We start from the raw sequence: 10,839 nt of genomic DNA on the forward strand, positions 1-10,839 counted from the left end.
ATGTGCACTGACCACCAGGGGGCAGACGCTCAACACAGGAGTTGACCCCTGGTGGTCAGTGCGCTCCCACAGCCAACCACCTGTGGCCCCTCCCCCAGGCTGGCCCCGGTTGCCCTGATGGCTGGCCAAGTCAAGGGACCCACCCGTCCACAAATTGGTGTACCAGGCCTCTAGCTAAAATATATTCTATGAATAATTTAGCTGATCAGCTCTGGCCCGGGGCAGGAGAAACTGTGCCTGTCCCAAACTGCATCAACCTGTTCAAGGGCATTTACCTGGTGCAGTGTTTATTTATCTTTGCTGTTTCAGTAGCTTTGACTTAAAGTAACCTCAGGTGTGGAAGGCAGCCAGTCAGGAATTCCAGAAGCTGTTCTTTCTAGCTCACTTTGTTCCCTGACCCCAAAGACAAAATCTGTGGTCATTTATTTTATTTTATTTTTGCTTGTATCTCTACCACATCTGAACTCTTTTTTTTTATTTTTTACTGTGTCCCGGGTTTCTTTATTAAAATCAGTGATAAGGGATTAAAATCAAGAGCATCACTGAACTTCACCTTCCTGCCAACCAGCTCCCCAAACTCCTGCCCCCACACCGTTTGTGCTCCTAATTCTGTAATGAAAAGAACTTAATCCCAAAGCCCTGGGACAATCTCGGGTTCTTTCCCTTGCTCCCCGTCCTGGGAAGGCAGGCAGCTCAGTTTGAATGCATGGGAGAGCCCAGAGTGGTGGCGGGCACAGCGGGAAAGGCCTCACCCTCAGAGAATTGCACCGAGGAGTACAGCGTAGTGAAGTGAGGGCCCGCATAGCCTGGGCCAAAGTGGGGCCCTGGGGCCACAGGAAAGGATATTGGTCCCCCTGAGAAAGGAGGCCTGGGAGCCTCAAAATCCTCTCGTTGAGAATAGTCACTGCTCAATCGTTTGCCCTTCTGGCGACAGTTGCAGAACCACACTCAGACCACGTCCTTCGCCAGCCCGAGCTGCTGGGCGATGTGGCTGATCTGCTGCAGGAACATGTTCTCCAGGTTGCCCTTCGCTCGGTTCTTGATACTTGTCCACTTTCTCTTTTGAGCCTGCACCAGGGTCTCTGGTTTGCATATCTCCTGCAGGTTCTCGTTGTTGTCAGCTCCCTCCACCCACTTCTGCAGCAGGGGCCGCAGCTTCACATGTTCTTCAAACTGAGCTGCAGAGCCTCAAAGCACAAAAGGTCGTTTAGCTGAACACCTTGCCAAAGAGAATGCCCAGGGTAAGCCCCACATCGGCCTGGTGTACCCCAGAGTGATCCTCTTCTGCTTCAGGAGCTTGGCGAATTGCTCCATGTCCTTCTGCAGAGCTCTCATGCTCTCCTCCTCAGGGTTGGGCTCCAGCTCCTCCTGTCCAGCTTCAGGGCCCCAGGCAGGGCAGCACAGGGCTTGGGGGAGGCCCCCTCAGAGTTGCTCTCCACCCGGGCTCCTGCCTCATCCTCAAGCTGGGGGGCCTCCAGGCTGCCTTGGGGTGCCAGCCCCACTCCAGGTCCACAGTAGGCCACCCCCCCAGAACTCATATGACGGGGGGTATAGGGGAAGCCCTGGGTGCAAGCCCCAGCCGGATGGCAGACCCGCAGGAGGGCCCTGGAAGACCAGCCAGGTCGGAGGGTCAACCCAACCCGGCTCCCACCCTCCTTGCCCATCGCCTCCACCACCTGGTGAGGGCGAGAAGGCAAAGTTGGAAGCCAGGTGTCCTGCCATGGGAAGGATGGCACCCCAAGCCGGGGGCCTGGTGGAAGGAACTGAACTCTTTTAAAGAGGCATTTGTAACTTTTTATTTTAAATTTAGATATAGAGAAATAATTTTAGATATAGAGAAATATTGCAAAAATAATAAAAAAGAAGCCTCATGCTCTTCACCCAGCTTCCACTAATGTTAACATCTTATATACCAACTAGAGGCCCAGTGCATGAAATTTGTGAACTAGGGGGGGGGGTCCCTCAGCCCAGATTGCAAGAAGGCACAGGCCAGGCCAAGGGACCCCGACAGTGCAGAATCAGGCCAGGGAGAGACCATGGGAGGGCTCCAGGGCGTGTCCTGCCAGTCTGCTCAGTCCCTGATGGGCTGGACCCCAGCAGCAAGCTAACCTACCAGTCAGAGCATCTACCCCCTGGTGGTCAGTACACATCATAGTGAGTGGTTGAGTGGCCTTAGCATATCATTAGCATATTACACTTTGATTGGTTGGATGGCCGACCAGACAACCAGACACTTAGCATATTAAGCTTCTATTATATAGGGTAGTACAATTGCCAAAAATAAGATATTGGTGTTGGCACAATATTAACTAAATTATACACTTTATTTTTATTTCACCAGTTTTTCCACTAATGAACATTATCTGTTCCAGAATACAAATGAATGCACCAAATTTTACTTAGTAATAATTTCTCCAAAGTCGTCTCCATTCTGTGATATTTCTTCACTCTTTCCTTGTTCTTTATAACCTTGACACTTTGGTCAATTACTTTGTAGAATGTCTTCCAATTTGAGTTTCTGTGATGTATTGAGGATATGCATTTTTGACAAGAGGACCACAGAAGTGATGTTGTGCCCTTCTCAGTACATCATATCAGAGGATACATGACAGCAATATGTCTTTTGACTGGTGATGTTAACCTTGATCAGTTGATTAAGGTGGTGCTTGCTGAATTTCTTTACTATAAAATTAATAAATGTCTTGGGAGAGATACTTTTAAGGTATGGAAATACCCAGTTTCTCCTCAAATGGTTGTTGACTACTTTTGGCATTCATTAGTAGATAGCTTGTCTTCAAAAATTACTACCATGATGTTCTACTGGTGGTTGTGTATTTTCCTCATATAATTTTTGGGAAGACACAAACATTTAGTCCAGGGGTGGGAAATGTCTGGCCCGTGAAATCACTTGGTCTGGCCCTGCCAAGGCATTAGGGGTGAGTTAATTAAATGTTTGACCTAGTATAGCAGGCTAATTTTTAAGTGGATAATTTTGTATGGCCTGTGAATGATATTATATACCCAAATGGCCCTTGAAAGAAAAAAGGTTCCCCACCCCTGATTTAGTCTATAGCACTGGCTAACTCAACCAAATATTTAAAGAAATAATATGACCTTTTCACAAAATCTTTTCAAAGATAGACGAGGAGGGGACTTCCCAACTCATTCTATTATAATATTATTACCCTGATACTAAAGTCAGATAAAGATATCACAAGAATAAAACCACAGGATCCATTGATTAATTTAATACAACATAATAAAAAAAGATTAAAACCACATGATCATTTGAATAGACGTAGAAAAATCATTTGACAAAATCCAACAACCTTTGATGATAAAAACAAAAAGCCACAATACTCAACAAGGAATGAAAGGAAACTTCTTCAAAATGATAAAAAGCATCTATTAAAAACCCACAGCTAATATCATACTTAATTGCAAAAGACTGAATGTTTTCCCCCTAAGATCAGAAAGAAGACAATAATGTCTGTTCACACTCCTATTCAACACTGTAATGGAGGCAAGGAAATGAAACAAAAGGCATCCAGTTTGGAAAGGAAAACATAAAACCATCAATTTTCTCAGATAACGAACTTATACATAGAAAATTCTAAGGAACCCGTTAAAATTATTAGAACTAATACGTTTGTAGGTCAGGTTGTTTGATATTGTTCAGTTACTCTGTGCTCTTAGTGACTTTCTTGGTACTTCTTCTACCAATATACTGGTAGTATTGAATTCCAACCATATATTTTGTAACTCTGTTTTCAGGTGCATGCAAATATAAAATTGCTATGTCTTATTAAAGAATCTGCCTCTTAATTATTATGTAATGTTCCCCTTTACCTCTGATAATGTTCCTTTTTCTGAAATTTACTTTGTCTGATAGTGATATAGCTAGCTACCAGCGTCTTTATTTATAGTGTTTACATCATACATCTTTTTTTCATTATTTTATTTTAACTTATTTATATCTTTCTATTTTAAGTGGATTTATTGTAGCAGCATATACTTGGGTCTTGCTTTTTTAAATCCAATATGACTGTCTTTTATTTAGAGTGTTTAAACCATTCTCATTTAATGTGATTATTAATACAGTTGGATTAAAATCTACCATCTTGCTAGTTTTTCTACTTGTTCAACTTGTCTCAGAAAGTGGTAATTCTCCTTCATTTTTGAAGGTATTTTGTGGTCTTTAGAAATTCTGGATTAAAAGACTTGCTTTTCTTTCTGCACTTTAAAGTTCTCATTCACTGTCTTCTGGTTTGCATGGTTTCTGACAAGAAGTCTACAGTAGTTTTTATCCTTCTTCCTCTGCATGTGATTCGCCTTTTTTCCTCTGGATGCCTCAAGATTTTCTTTTTGTATTTTGTTTTCATTGATTTTATGACTTTACATCTAGGTGGGTGTTTGGGGGTGGATTTTCTTATTTGGTATTTATCTTTATTGTTGTCCTAAATTTCTTGGATCTGTAGTTTAGTGTTTGTCATTAACTCTTGAAATTTTTCAGTCATTATTTCTTCTTCCCCATTCTCTTTATCTTTTCCTTCTGGGATTCCAATTGTGTGTATGTTAAACTACCTTCTGTTGTTCCATAGGTCTTGAATGCTCTTATCTCTTTTCTTTTCTATTTTTTTTCACACACATTTCTCTTTGTGTTCACTTTTGATCATTTCTATTGACCTAGCTTCAAATTCACTGCTTCTTTCCTTGGCTGTGTCACCTAATGAGTTAGTCAGAGATGTTCTTCACCTGTTACTGTGCTTTTCATTTGATGTGTCCTTATAGGTTTTATCTCCCCATGGAAATGTCCCACCTGGTTATGCATGTTGTCCACCTATACCACTGGGGCCTTTAGCATATTACTTATGTCTACATGTTATTCAACATCTGTGTTATCTCTGTATCTAGTTATGTCGACTTCTTTGTCTCTTGAAAGTGTTTCTTATTCTTTCTTTTTGTATGCTTCATTTTGTGTAGTAGAGACCAAAGTAAATAGTTTTTATGCCTGGAAATGGTTATGCCTTTCCTTTCACTAAGCCTTTAGTATGGAGGTCTGAGTTAATCTTGTCACAAATTAAGCTGGGTTTGAGGTTTGTTGTTGCTTTAATGTACCTTCAATGCAATGCAGAGTTGAAATTCCTCTAACAATACCTGGTGTTTAAGCTGGAGCCTAGCTTTTAGAGCAGCGGTTCTCAACCTGTGGGTCTCAACCCCTTTGGGGGTCGAACGACCCTTTCACAGGGGTCGCCTAAGACCATCGGAAAACATACATAATTACATATTGTTTACAGTATCAAAATTACAGTTATGAAGTAGCAATGAAAATAATTTTATGGTTGGGGGTCACCACAACATGAGGAACTGTATTAAAGGGTCGCGGCATTAGGAAGGTTGAGAACCACTGTTTTAGAGGGATTTTTTTTTTCAGTGTCATATCAGCTTTTTGTTTTCCTTTCTTAAAAAAATATATTTTTCTTGATTTCAGAGAGGAAGGGAGAGAGAGAGGTAGAAACATCAATGATGAGAGAGAATTATTGATCAGCTACCTCCTGCATGCCCCACACTGGGAATGGAGCCCACAACCCAGGAATGTGCCCTGACCAGGAATAGAACCATGACCTCCACGCCAGCTGGACTATGTTTTCCTTTTAACTGTGACTGTCTCCACAGTCTTGCAACTTTTCTGGCAGTAGTCCACTATTACTTGTTACTTAACATTTGTTAGGTGGTTGTAGGAAAGCATGGGAATGGGCTATCTATTTTTCTGATTAAACCTCAGTTTTAGGCAGATGCTCTGTCCCAAGATCTCTGGTATGTGGCTTTTTTGTGCTCCAGTCTCTACCCCATATATATTTCAGGGCCCTCTACCCATTGCTGCTCTTCCCTCAGGGGTATAGGTTTATTTTATTCTGGTCTCTACTTCCATTTTCAACAGGTTTTCAACAATGCTCTATGACAACAGTGACTATTATGCCCTTCCTTGTGTAGATTAAGGTTTTTGTTCCATAGAGGATATAGGGGGAAAGGTCTAGGCAGAGTTTCCTGCCATTTGTACAATGGCTGGTATTCTCTCCAAGGACTTCAACATGAGGGATGCTTTCTCAGCACTCTCAGCAAGTGGGATCCATGGAGAAAAGCTTGCCTTATATCTGCATCAAGGAACTTCTGCCCCAGGTAAATATCCTGTCTCCAGGATGTCTGCCTCTCCTTTAATTTCAGGCTACTTGGTTATCCTGCTACTCAGTTCTCTCAAGAAAATGTATGCATACCCAATTTTTCTGGTCTTTTGTATTGTGTATGTGGGAAGGACTCTCTTCATCTTTATCATTCCCTGTATTGAAATCAGAAATCCCTCAGGGAGACGTTCAAAAGCAATTTTTAACTACTTTCATAGCAAAGAGGTTACTCTACCAAGGGCCATAGGGTTGCAGCTCCAGTGGCATGGCTACAGATGATTGTTCAGATCAGTCTGCTATGAAACAAAAGACAAAGGTAAGATGATATTGAACATTATATCCTGGGAAAAGCTTTATAGCATTTTCTCATCTACCCTTTAAGACAGCAGAAACTTCCCTGTGTCTCTAGTCCCTTCCATAACCAATCACTCAATAACAAGAAGGTGAAAATTTGATGTAATTGTAAATTCACATTGCGTTTGTGCATTTTATTTATTCAATTGCATCCTGAGGTCTGTATCATCTTTAATCCCAAGGCAAATAGAGAAGTAATCCTTAAATAATTGATAGTTATAAGCAAACAAGAGCTGCTTGGGTGCCTTTCACCACTATGCCTTCAAACAACTGCAGCTATAGATCCAGCCTATACTCACTGAATCCAGCAGTGAAAGCCAGACACTCATTTCAGTTACATGCTGTTCTTCCCTCAAAACCTAGTGATCTCATGGTGGTTCCCAAATCTGTCTTTATACAGAAATTACTTAGTGTGCCCACACTACAGATTCTGAGACAGTATATCTCATGCAATAAATCTGTGTTTTTGACAAGTTTTTCAGCTGATTCTGATGCAGCTGGTTTGTCTTTAGAACCAGGAAAGCTGGGGATGCAGTCTGGATCCTTAGTTCTTGATTCCTTAGATCAGTGATGGCGAACCTATGACACGCGTGTCAGAGGTGACACATTAACTCATTTTTTTGGTTGATTTTTCTTTGTTAAATGGCATTTAAATATATAAAAGAAATATCAAAAATATAAATCTTTGTTTTACTATGGTTGCAAATATCAAAAAATTTCTATGTAGCCGAAACCGGTTTGGCTCAGTGGATAGAGCGTCGGCCTGCGGACTGAAGGGTCCCAGGTTCGATTCCAGTCAAGGGCATGTACCTGGGTTGCAGGCACATCCCCAGTAGGAGATGTGCAGGAGGCAGCTGATCGAAGTTTCTCTCTCATCGATGTTTCTAACTCTCTATCTCTCTCCCTTCCTCTCTGTAAAAAAATCAATAAAATATATTTTTAAAAAAAATTCTATGTGTGACACGGCACCAGAGTTAAGTTAGGGTTTTTCAAAATGCTGCCACGCCGAGCTCAAAAGGTTCACCATCACTGCCTTAGATGATGTGTAAACCACAGTCAGGGTTACATTGATGAGACATTCGTACCCACAGGGTCTGTGACACTTTAGCCACACATTTTAAATTCCTTAGAGTTGGCATCTGACCATTTATTACTAGGAGTTCCTGGGCTTCAACCCCACTCCAGCCAACACTCTATCATGAGGAGTCTCATTGCCTAACATTTTGCCAAGACCTGGGTGCGAAGCCAGCCTACAAGATAGCCCCTAAAGACCCTTGACTCCTGATATTCAGTTTTGTAGTCCACTCTCAAATTTGTGCCATGGTTCATCTTTGTGACAAGTAGCATGTGGCAGAAATGATGGTATGTCACTTTCAATAGCCTATCTAATAAAGAGGGAATATGCTAATTGACCCTCACACCATCGCCAAGATGATGGCACCCACAGCCAATAAGAAGGGAATATACTAATTGACTGCCGCACCCTCAAAGATGGTGGTGCTCAAAGACAATAAGGAGGGAATATGCTAATTGACTGCCATGCCCTCAAAGATGGCGGCACCCACAGCCACAAGATGGCCGGCAGGGTAGGGCAGTTGGTTGTGACTGGGCCGGCAGGGGAGCAGTTAGGTGTCAATCAGGCTGGCAGGGAAGTGGTTAGGGGGTGATCAGGCTGGCAGGCAAAAGTGGTTAAGGGCAATCAGGCAGGCAGGCAGGCGAGCAGTTGGGAGCCAGCAGTCCCGGATTGTGAGAGGGATCCCAGATTGGAGAGGGTGCAGGCTGGGCTGAGGGACATCCCCTCCGACCCCCATGCACAAATTTTGTGCACTTGGCCTCTAGTTAGGTTATAAAAAACTACAGCTTCCTCTCTGAGAAAAGCCATGTTGTGAACAGTTCTGCAGAGAGGCCCACATGGCCTATGTTTCATTCTTTCTGTCAACAGTCATATAAGTGAGTTTGAAAGTGAATTCAAGATGACTGTAGTCTTAGTTGACAACTTGATACAGCATCCTCAGAGACCCTGACCCAGAACCATCCAGCAAAGCCTCTCCCAAAATTCAAATCCTCAAAAACTCTGAGATAATCAACGTTTATTGTTTTAACCTTCTAAACTGTGGGGTAATTTGTTCTGCAGCAATAGATAACTGATATACTGGGTCAGATAGCTTCCCTCGTCCATGCTGACATGAACATCAAGGACAGGGCAGCTTAACTATGTAGTTTCTAAGTACAATGGAATCTGAGGGAAGCCAGGCTCATCACAGCTATCATGTGATTAAAACATCCCTTCCTGATTTCACCTTTTCAAAAGCACCTGATTACCATGGTGATTGACACTATAATAACAGGCAGCCAGTGGGTAAGAAAACAATGAAACTATGTGCTGTACAGAAAACAGGAGACTTGCCCACACATTAGGCCTCTGGCAAGGAAGCTTCCAGGATTCATGGAGTTATGCTGTGAAGGGCAGGAATGTTGGCACTCACAGAAAGCAAGAGGCGAGCAGTTTCAGGTCAGCATAAAGCAGCCAGGTGAAAGGCAACTACTCAAGCAATTGTATAAAGGGAGGCCATTGTGCTGCCTTGATTTGGGCAAACATGGCAGAATAGAATATGCCAGATCATCATAAAACTTCTGGAGTGTAAAACAATGAAGACAAGCTCTAGCCAGTTTGGGTCAGTGGACAGAGCATTGGCCCGTGGACTGAAGGTTCCCAGGTTCGATTCCAGTCAAGAGCATATACCTCAGTTTCAGGCTCGATCCCTGGTCCCAAGTCATGTGTGCAGGAGGCAACCAATTGATGTCTCTCTCACATCAATATCTTTCTCTCTCTGTCTCTCCCCTGCCCTTCCACTCTCTCTAAAAAAATCAATGGGAAAATATCCTCGGGTGAGGATTTAAAACAATGAGGACAATTCAAGTCAATTCATGTCAATAAGCACTAAGCATGTACATCTAATCCAGGTACTAATTTGGGGGGATACATGAGACTATTAAAAGGTGTGATTCCTATGCTTAAAAAGCTGACATGCACACTGTGGAGGTGTGAGGACTCTGCACTTTAACAAACCAGGCCATAAAGCAACATAGTCATCCTGGTTATTCTGTTTGTACACCTCTCCCATCTACTTCCCTCTCCAGCTTTCCTTGCCCTGATCTGTGCTGTACAACAGACCATTGCCTGGGCAACTATGTCTTCTGGCTTTTAGTTGGAATCAGCCAATTGAAGCACTCACAGTAAACTGGAAGATAAGAGGATAGAGAAGAGGTCAGGTAAGGTTTTCCTTGCCCCTGCCCTGCTTTAGGCCACTTTTTGACAGTGGCTGCATCCCCCTGTCTAGAGTTTCTGCTAGGTGGGCCCTACTCCAGGGCTCCAGGTCACACTGGCTTTGGTAACACTTTTCCCTTCCCTTGTACCAGCAGGCCTTGAGGTAGTCATGGTCTCCTGCTGTTGCTTATCTCTAGAGACCTTGACATCCCTACTTGGTGGCCTTAACCCAGCCTCTTCTTCCATGTGTAGACCTTTCATTATAGTCTTTTAAATAACCTGAGCTAGATTGTTTCCCAACAGAATCCTGTCCTGACTAATGTAAAAGCTTATTCATTCATTCATTCATTCATTCATTCATTCTATAAGTACTTATTAGGGCTTTTTTATACACCAGGAGCTATGCTAGGCACTGGTGATTCAGGGGCAAACCCAATTTATTCTGAAGCCTGCTATGACAGACATTTTAGTATGGAAGGGAGAAAATAAACATATATATATATATATATACACACACACACACACACACACACATACTAGAGACCTGGTGCATGAAATTTGTGCACGGGGGGGGGAGGTCCCCTCAGCCCAACCTGCACCCTCTCCAATCTGGGACATCCCTCTCACAATCTTGGACTGCTGGCTCCTAATCGCTCACCTGCCTGCCTGTCTGGTCACCCCTAACTGCCCCACCCCTGCCAGCCTGATTGCCCCTCACTGCCTCTGCATGCCCGCCTGATTGCCCCTAACTGCCCCCACCCCCCGCTGGCCTGGTAACCCCTTAATGCCTTCCCTGCTGGCCTGGTTGCCCCAAACTGCCACCCCCCTGCCAGCCTGATTGCCCCACGCAGCCTGCTGTTCAGTCATTTGGTCATCCCTCACTAACCCCCCTGCTGGCCTGGTTGCCCCATGCAGCCTGCTTGTTCAGTTGTTTGGTTGTCCCTCACTAACCCCCCTGCTGGCCTGGTCATAGGCAGCCATCTTGTGAGGATGTGAGGGTTAATTTGCATATTACCTCTTTATTATATAATATAT

At 43.4% G+C, this 10,839-nt stretch overlaps 1 pseudogene; it reads right to left on the bottom strand.

The window, feature by feature from the left end:
• Positions 1-693: 693 nt before the first annotated feature.
• On the bottom strand, positions 694-1,722 carry LOC102431473 (annotated as a pseudogene).
• Between the last annotated feature and the right edge of the window lie 9,117 nt (positions 1,723-10,839).

The sequence above is a fragment of the Myotis lucifugus genome, unplaced genomic scaffold, assembly GCF_000147115.1.
Source record: "Myotis lucifugus unplaced genomic scaffold, Myoluc2.0 scaffold_76, whole genome shotgun sequence".
In the NCBI taxonomy this organism is placed as follows: Eukaryota; Metazoa; Chordata; class Mammalia; order Chiroptera; family Vespertilionidae; genus Myotis; species Myotis lucifugus.